The following is a 7,929-nucleotide window of genomic DNA, read 5'->3' as shown; positions in this document are numbered from 1 at the left end:
TGGTGTTCGATAGGATTTAAGGGACACAAACTTAGTCTCATCCAAAATAATTTAATTATTTATGTTTGCTGGTGTAAACTAGCAGATTTTGAAGTCAATACACAGTTTTCCACATATATCCATTATTACATACATTTTTAATTTAGTTATAAAATGTAACATTTCTTTGGTCATGCCTCATGTTTTAGAATCAGATTACTACTTTTTACCACACACAAACATGGCAGAACAATAATGTCTAGCATTATGCAAAATAATGATCTCAATTTGTTTAAAACATATTAGGACACTCTTTTCTAACACAATAGTGTTATTATTGTAATGTCGTCTATAGAAGAAATGTAAAAGAGTATAAATTCACATTGTAAGTTGTATTGGTCATGACTTAATCTGCATGGATGCCAATTAGTCTGGCTGCAGGATATGAGAGTGATTGGAATCAAGAACTATTCATTAGTTAATCAAATATAGTGGTGTTACTTCTGCATGCTAAAGACATTCTGCATGGCTGCCAATTAGTCTGGCTGCAGGATATGAGAGTGATTGGAATCAAGAAATATTCATTAGTTAATCAAATATAGTGGTGTTACTTCTGCATGCTAAAGACATTCTGCATGGCTGCCAATTAGTCTGGCTGCAGGATATGAGAGTGATTGGAATCAAGATATAAACATTAGTTAATCAAATGTAGTGGTCTTCATTCTGCATGCAAAGATCAATGTGCAGCTCAAAGAACATTCCCCTCCTTCTAAAAAAAACAAAGATGTTCAATAATAATTGTTAGGAACAAAGTCCTTTTGTTGTTTTTAACAATTCTAATTAATGATGTTGAAGAAATTTACATGGTGCTAAGTAGTATATATATTCAGACAATCATACAATTACTAACTTTGTTTTCTTATCATAACAGAATTCGTTATCTATATGATTTGTGTTTTTTTGGGTGGCTGCTTGGACTGGCCTTTGCCTTTACCACTGTCGTGTTGGCATGCTCTGGTGGAGCCCCTTGGTGGTGAGGACACAGGCGATATAATTGGAGTAGTCGTACCAGAACTGCTGCTTGGTTTCTGTTGGTGCTGGGATCTGAGTGTTTCATTAAGGTTAGTGAGGATGGCATTCAGTTCACGTGTTGCAGCATTTTGATTTTCTAAAATTCTAGTGATGGATTCATTTATCATTTGATTGTTTTCTAAAATGTTGATGTAGTTTTGCTGTTGTCTGTGCTGTTCTTCCATTATGCATTGTAAGTTGCCCATGACATGTGTAATGTCTGCATGTATGATTTCCATAGTATTGGCTATTCTGGTGGTTGGTTCATTTTGGCGGCTGATATTTCTGTTGATTCTTCTGAGGTGAGATGGTAGGCTTGAAAACATTTGGGTCTGCCTACGCAGGCAATCCTGATTAGTGGCCTGCTGTGTAGCCCAACTGTCCCAAAACACTAGATCAGGGCCTTGTGCTAATGGTATTGTTGGGCTGTATTGTGGTGGTGATGTGTTTTGGTGTGGTGGTGTACTCACAGGTGCTGGGGGACTGTTTCCTTCTATTACTGGCTGCATTTGTAAAATGATTGTCTCCTCCATGTAACTGTGTTGCTGGTGTTGCGTAGGGATGCTGGTACCAGTACTAGAATCTGTGTTTAAAAATAAATAGATGTTAGTTATCCATATGTTTATAAAATTAATCCAAAACAATAATCATGGAACACATGAATTTGAATGGTGATTTCAGATTTCCTGCATAGCAACATCATCACTCATAACTTAAATACATACATATGCCTGTTTGTGGCAAATGTGTCTGGTTACTTCATTGTGAAAGCAAGCACATGAGTTGTATGGTAGATCAGACCTACTCCACCATAAAAACAATTTTTTTCGCATAATGTGTTGCCTTTTAGTGTCTTAACCACAAACATAGTAATGTTTTTGCATGTTGGTGGCAATGTTAGTTTAAACACACATGTTAAACTGAGTATTACAACCTTACTATTTGAGAAGCTTACACATGTGTTTATGTTGCAGCATCTTACAGACAATCTGCTACTGTATGCCAGAAGTCAACATACATATCTTTACTGCATTCCATTTGAGGTTTTTGTGACGCCGGTAAGTAGTACTGATTTTGCTGGTTGTCGAGTTTGAGTATAAATAAATGGATTATTACGAGATGACTAATATTGTTTTTTATACAGATTGTTACTCACAACCAAGATGAGGGGAGTGTGGTTGGCGTCTTGGAGGTGTGTCCAAAATTTGGAGTGGTGGTACCGAAGAAACTGCAGACAATTTTCGTGGCGGAGTAGCCTGCTGTGTTTGGGAGTGGCCATCAGACCTGCCTTTCTTTGTTGGCACATGTGTCCTTTTCTGGTGTGGTTCAGGAGGCCGCCTTCTGCTGCTCAAGACTTCTATTGAGGGACCTATGATTTAAAGGAAAACATTGGTATGGCCACACCTTTACAAACATAACCTGTACTACAATGGACACTTTACCTGCTTCCGCAGCGTCATCATCATCATCAGATGTCCTGGGACTGACTGCAGGACGAGCAGTAGAGCTTTTTTTCAACACTGAAAATCATGAGAAAATAAAAAAAAAAATAATAGTAATGCTATTGTTGATAAATCCAACCATTATGTTGATAAACACATTACATCTTAAAATATTGTCTTGTTTTGATTTTATAAAAAAAAAAAATGGCACCAAACACAAATGCCATATGCAATATGGGACGTGCAACACAGGAAATAAGGTACAGGACACAAACATAGGACACAATTACAAATACATACACTATCAAGCCAAAACACACACATCTGGCTACTCTTATGTAATGTAATTAATGAAACATGTAATATAGAAAATGCTCTGTGATGTGTCACTACAAGCACACACTAGCACAATAACCGCAAAAAATAAGTAAAGCATTGATTACAAATCACAACCATCATAATAGTAATGTAACTAAGTCAGCAGTGTTGTGTCAGGGGCCAAATACAAACTCAACCTGAACCAACAAATAGTGGGTTTGTCTTAAACATGATTACATTCTGTACTAAGTAAATTACACAGGTAACTGGTTGCAAAGTGACTTTGCACTACTCCAGCCTCTAACATGTCAACCACTGTTTTGTGAACATTGCACATGGCTAACTTAAAAAATGTAAAAAATAAAAAAACTAAACCACCAAAAAATGTGGTAAAGGACAAAATTACTCCTGTACAATAAAAAAACACACCAAATGAAAAAAAAACATGAAAAATGTAATGTGTAAATACAACATGACATACAATAAAGTACTATGTTACATTGGCTTTTGTAGAAAACATTATCCAAAACTATGTATTTTATGATGCACACTTGAAGATGGTAGTAATGTGCAACGTCACATGACACACATTTACAAAAAACAGTAATACCTAAATAATGTAATAGAATGTTAAGAATAAAACACATGCTCACCATCCTTCCTGGGCCGATCGGAATCCCGGAAATGGGTTACTGACACTACTTCAGGAGGTATTAAACTCTGCATGGGCTCCTCATAGTCCAGATATCTGGCAATATAGGGCTGTCCACCCCCCGGTTTTGCGAGCCGACTTCGCCTCCTTAGCCATTTTGGACTTGACACGCCGCTTTATGTCATAGTACCGTTTGCGGCATGTGTCCTCCGTCCGCTTGACCACCCCCTCACTATTTACAGCAGAAACAACTTTCGCCCACAACACTGTCTTCTTCCGTGTTGGCACCTTGGTTGACTCAGGCCCAAATAGCTGCCACTGATACTTCATCAGCTCCCGCACCAATGCCACATTTTCTGCATAACTAAACTTTACATTCCGCCCAGTCTTAGTAGAGGTGCGTGGCTGCGGAGCTGTCTGACTGTCACTATCACTCTCACTTGAGGCTGCTGCTGCAACCTCACCCACCTCCTCCACCTCACTAACCTCACTCTCACTCACCTCCTCCACCTGACCAACCTCCTCCCCCTCACTCACACCCTCCACCTCACTCACCTCAGCTACCTCACCCACCTCACAGTCAGACATAATTGAGTGGTTAAACAATTTACACATAAAAATAATAAGACAAACAACACACTCCTCCACTACCACTGCACAACACACAAACACACACACACACACACACACACACACACACACACACACACACACACACACACACACACAAACACTGACAAGGGACTATAAATCAAACAAAACTAGGACAAAAAAATTAGACAAAACCAAAAAAAACAAGACTACAAGAATGACAAGACTACTTTCAAACACAATACTACACTCAAAAATCGCAAAACAAACTCCTCACCAAACAAACTACTCACCAACCTCCACAGCACAACCTCCCTCCTCACCACTAACTAAACCCACGAGGTGCGGACGGTTTGGCGCGTATTTATATGGTTGCGCACAGACACTCCTACATCGGAAACACAACCAATCACGAACGTGGATGAAAATTTAAACTAAAAGTGAAAATGCGTCCGGGTTTGTTAAAAAACCCTGCCACGTTTAACTTTGAAAAAAACACACGTAAAAACAGCAAAAACATGAACGCAAACGTCATTGATGGCCAAAATTGGGCCAAAAAAAGACGACTGCCATCGACATCGGAAAATGCGAAAACCAATAACTCAACAGCTTCGTAAATTAGCGTAAATAGGCCCTCATTCCGAGTCGTTCGCTCTGTATTTTTCATCGCATCGCAGTGAAATTCCGCTTAGTGCGCATGTGCAATATTCGCACTGCGACTGCGCCAAGTATCTTTGCTATGAAGATAGTATTTTTACTCACGGCTTTTTCATCGCTCCGGCGATCGTAATGTGATTGACAGGAAATGGGTGTTACTGGGCGGAAACAGGCCGTTTTATGGGAGTGTGGCTGAAAACGCTACCGTTTCCGGAAAAAACGCAGGAGTGGCCGGAGAAACGGGGGAGTGGTTGGGCGAACGCTGGGTGTGTTTGTGACGTCAAACCAGGAACGACAAGCACTGAACTGATCGCACAGGCAGAGTAAGTCTGGAGCTACTCAGAAACTGCTAAGTAGTTTGTGAGCGCAATATTGCGAATACATCGGTCGCAATTTTAAGATGCTAAGATACACTCCCAGTAGGCGGCGGCTTAGCGTGTGTAACTCTGCTAAATTCGCCTTGCGACCGATCAACTCGGAATGAGGGCCATTGGCCCTCATTCCGAGTCGTTCGCTCGGTATTTTTCATCGCATCGCAGTGAAATTCCGCTTAGTGCGCATGCGCAATATTCGCACTGCGACTGCGCCAAGTATCTTTGCTATGAAGAAAGTATTTTTACTCACGGCTTTTTCTTCGCTCCGGCGATCGTAATGTGATTGACAGGAAATGGGTGTTACTGGGCGGAAACACGGCGTTTTATGGGCGTGTGGCTGAAAACGCTACCGTTTCCGGAAAAAACGCAGGAGTGGCCGGAGAAATGGGGGAGTGGTTGGGCGAACGCTGGGTGTGTTTGTGACGTCAAACCAGGAACGAAAAGCACTGAACTGATCGCACAGGCAGAGTAAGTCTGAAGCTACTCTAAAACTGCTAAGTAGTTTGTGATCGCAATATTGCGAATACATCGGTCGCAATTTTAAGATGCTAAGATACACTCCCAGTAGGCGGCGGCTCAGCGTGTGTAACTCTGCTAAATTCGCCTTGCGACCGATCAACTCGGAATGAGGGCCATAGATTCAAAAAGTAGCATGAAAATGCACCCGATAAAAAATGAGTTTAAACTCTACACAAATCGACTCAAACACGAATATTAGTAAATAAACCCCATGGTGTTTTCTTGCATTAAAAGGGGCATAGGCTCAATAGCGAAAAACATTATTTTATTCTTTCTGAATGGCCCGTAACACCTCGCTCTTGGATATAAAGTTTAAATTTGGGAGAGGTTTATGAAAAGGAATTGAAGAGAGTGCAGGGTCCCAATAAATCTATATTTAAAGATAATTTTACGCTCCACTTATTTACACTACTAAGAAAAAGACAATTAAGAGAATAAATGATCACCCAATGCAAATATGTAACTGACCAATTCAGAAAATCATGAGACTAGCAGTTCAGTTTATGGTCCCCAAAAGACCATAACTTTGGGGGACATTTACTAAGCAGTGATAAGAGCAGAGAAGTGAGCCAGTGGAAAAGTGCCCATGGCAACCAATCAGCACTGAAGTAACATCTATAATTTGCATACTATTATTTATTAACAGTTTCTTAGATAGCGCAGCAAATTCCGTTGTGCTTTACAATTGGAAATAACAATGATATAACAAAACTGGGTAATAACAAACAGTCATAGAGGTAGGAAGGCCCTGCTCGCGAGCTTACAATCTATAGGGAAATAGGCATGCATTTGATAGGAAGGTTTATGAAAGTTATGTGGGCGGTTCTGGATTTTGATATGCTTGCCTAAAGAGGTGAGTTTTCAGGGAACGCTTGAAGGTTTGGAGACTAGAGGAGAGTCTTATTGTGCGTGGTAGGGTATTCCACAGAGTGGGTGCAGCCCGATGAAAGTCCTGCAATCGTAAGTGTGAGCGAGTAATGAGTGTGGATGAGAGACGCAGATCTTGTGAAGAGTGAAGAGAGAAGAGGTCGGGTTGGGAGATATTTTGAGATAAACGAAGTGATGTACGTTGGTGTAGTTTGGTTAATGGCCTCGTGTGTGAGTAAAAGTATTTTATATTGAATAAGGTAGAATACAGGTAAACCAATGGAGGAACTGACAGAGTGGATCTGCAGATGATGAACGTCTAGCGAGGAAGCTTAGCCTCGCCGCTGCATGCAGAATGGATTGTACTGGTGAGAGTCTCATTTTGGGAAGACCAGTTAGGAGACTATTACAAGAATCAATGCGGGAGATAATGAGAGCGTGGATTAGAGTTTTAGCAGTGTCTTGTGTAAGGTATGGTCGTATTTTGGATATGTTTTCTTGATGCATGTAACATGATCTTGAGACAGATTGAATGTGGTGAACAAAGGACAGATCAGAGTAAAGGATGACACCTAGGCAGCGAGCTTGTGGGGGTAGGGTATATAGTTGAGTTTTCAACAGTGATAGAGATATCAGGTTGGTACCTACTATTGGCCGGTGGAAATATAATTAACTCTGTCTTTGAAATAGTAAGTTTGAGGTGGTGAGATGTCACCAAGGATGAAATGGCAGAAAGGCATTCAGTGACATAGCCCAGTACAGATAGGGACAAGTCAGGGGAGGATAGTTAGATTTGAGTATCATCTGCTACAGATGATACTGAAATTCAAAATAGCTGATTAGTTTACCAAGAGATGAGGTATAGATAGAGAAAAGCAGAGGACCCAAGACTGAGCCTTGCGGTACTCCAACTGAAAGAGGTAGCGAAGAGGAGGTAGATTAAGAGAAGCGAACACTGAAGGAGCGATTAGATAGGTAGGATAGGAACCAAGAAAGGGCTGTGTCTTTAAGACCTAGGGATTGTAGTGTTTGTATGAGACGGGAATGGTCAACAGTGTCAAATGCAGCAGATAGATCTAGAAGAATAAGTAGTGAGTAATGGCCTTTAGACTTCGTAGTGACCAAATCATTAACCACTTTAGTCAGTGCTGTCTCTGTGGAGTGTTGGGAATGGAAGCCTGACTGAAGTGGGTCCAATAAAGTGTGTGAGTCAAGAAAGTGTGTGAGTCGAGTGTAGGCAAGTCTCTCAAGTAGCTTAGAGAGATAAGGGAGCTGAGAGATAGGGTGGTAGTTTGAGAGAGCATTAGGGTCAGAATTTAGTTTTTTTTTTAAATGTGAGTAATCAGTACATGCTTGAAGAGTGAAGGAAAAATACCAGTAGAGAGAGAGAGAGAGAGAGAGAGAGAGTTTGCAGATGTTAGTTAAGGTAGGGATGAGCACCAGAGACAGAGCTTTACTT

Source organism: Pseudophryne corroboree, chromosome 1, assembly GCF_028390025.1.
Source record: "Pseudophryne corroboree isolate aPseCor3 chromosome 1, aPseCor3.hap2, whole genome shotgun sequence".
Lineage (NCBI taxonomy): Eukaryota > Metazoa > Chordata > Amphibia > Anura > Myobatrachidae > Pseudophryne > Pseudophryne corroboree.
The sequence above is the reverse complement of the archived record's forward strand: the minus strand, read 5'-3'. Positions refer to the sequence as shown.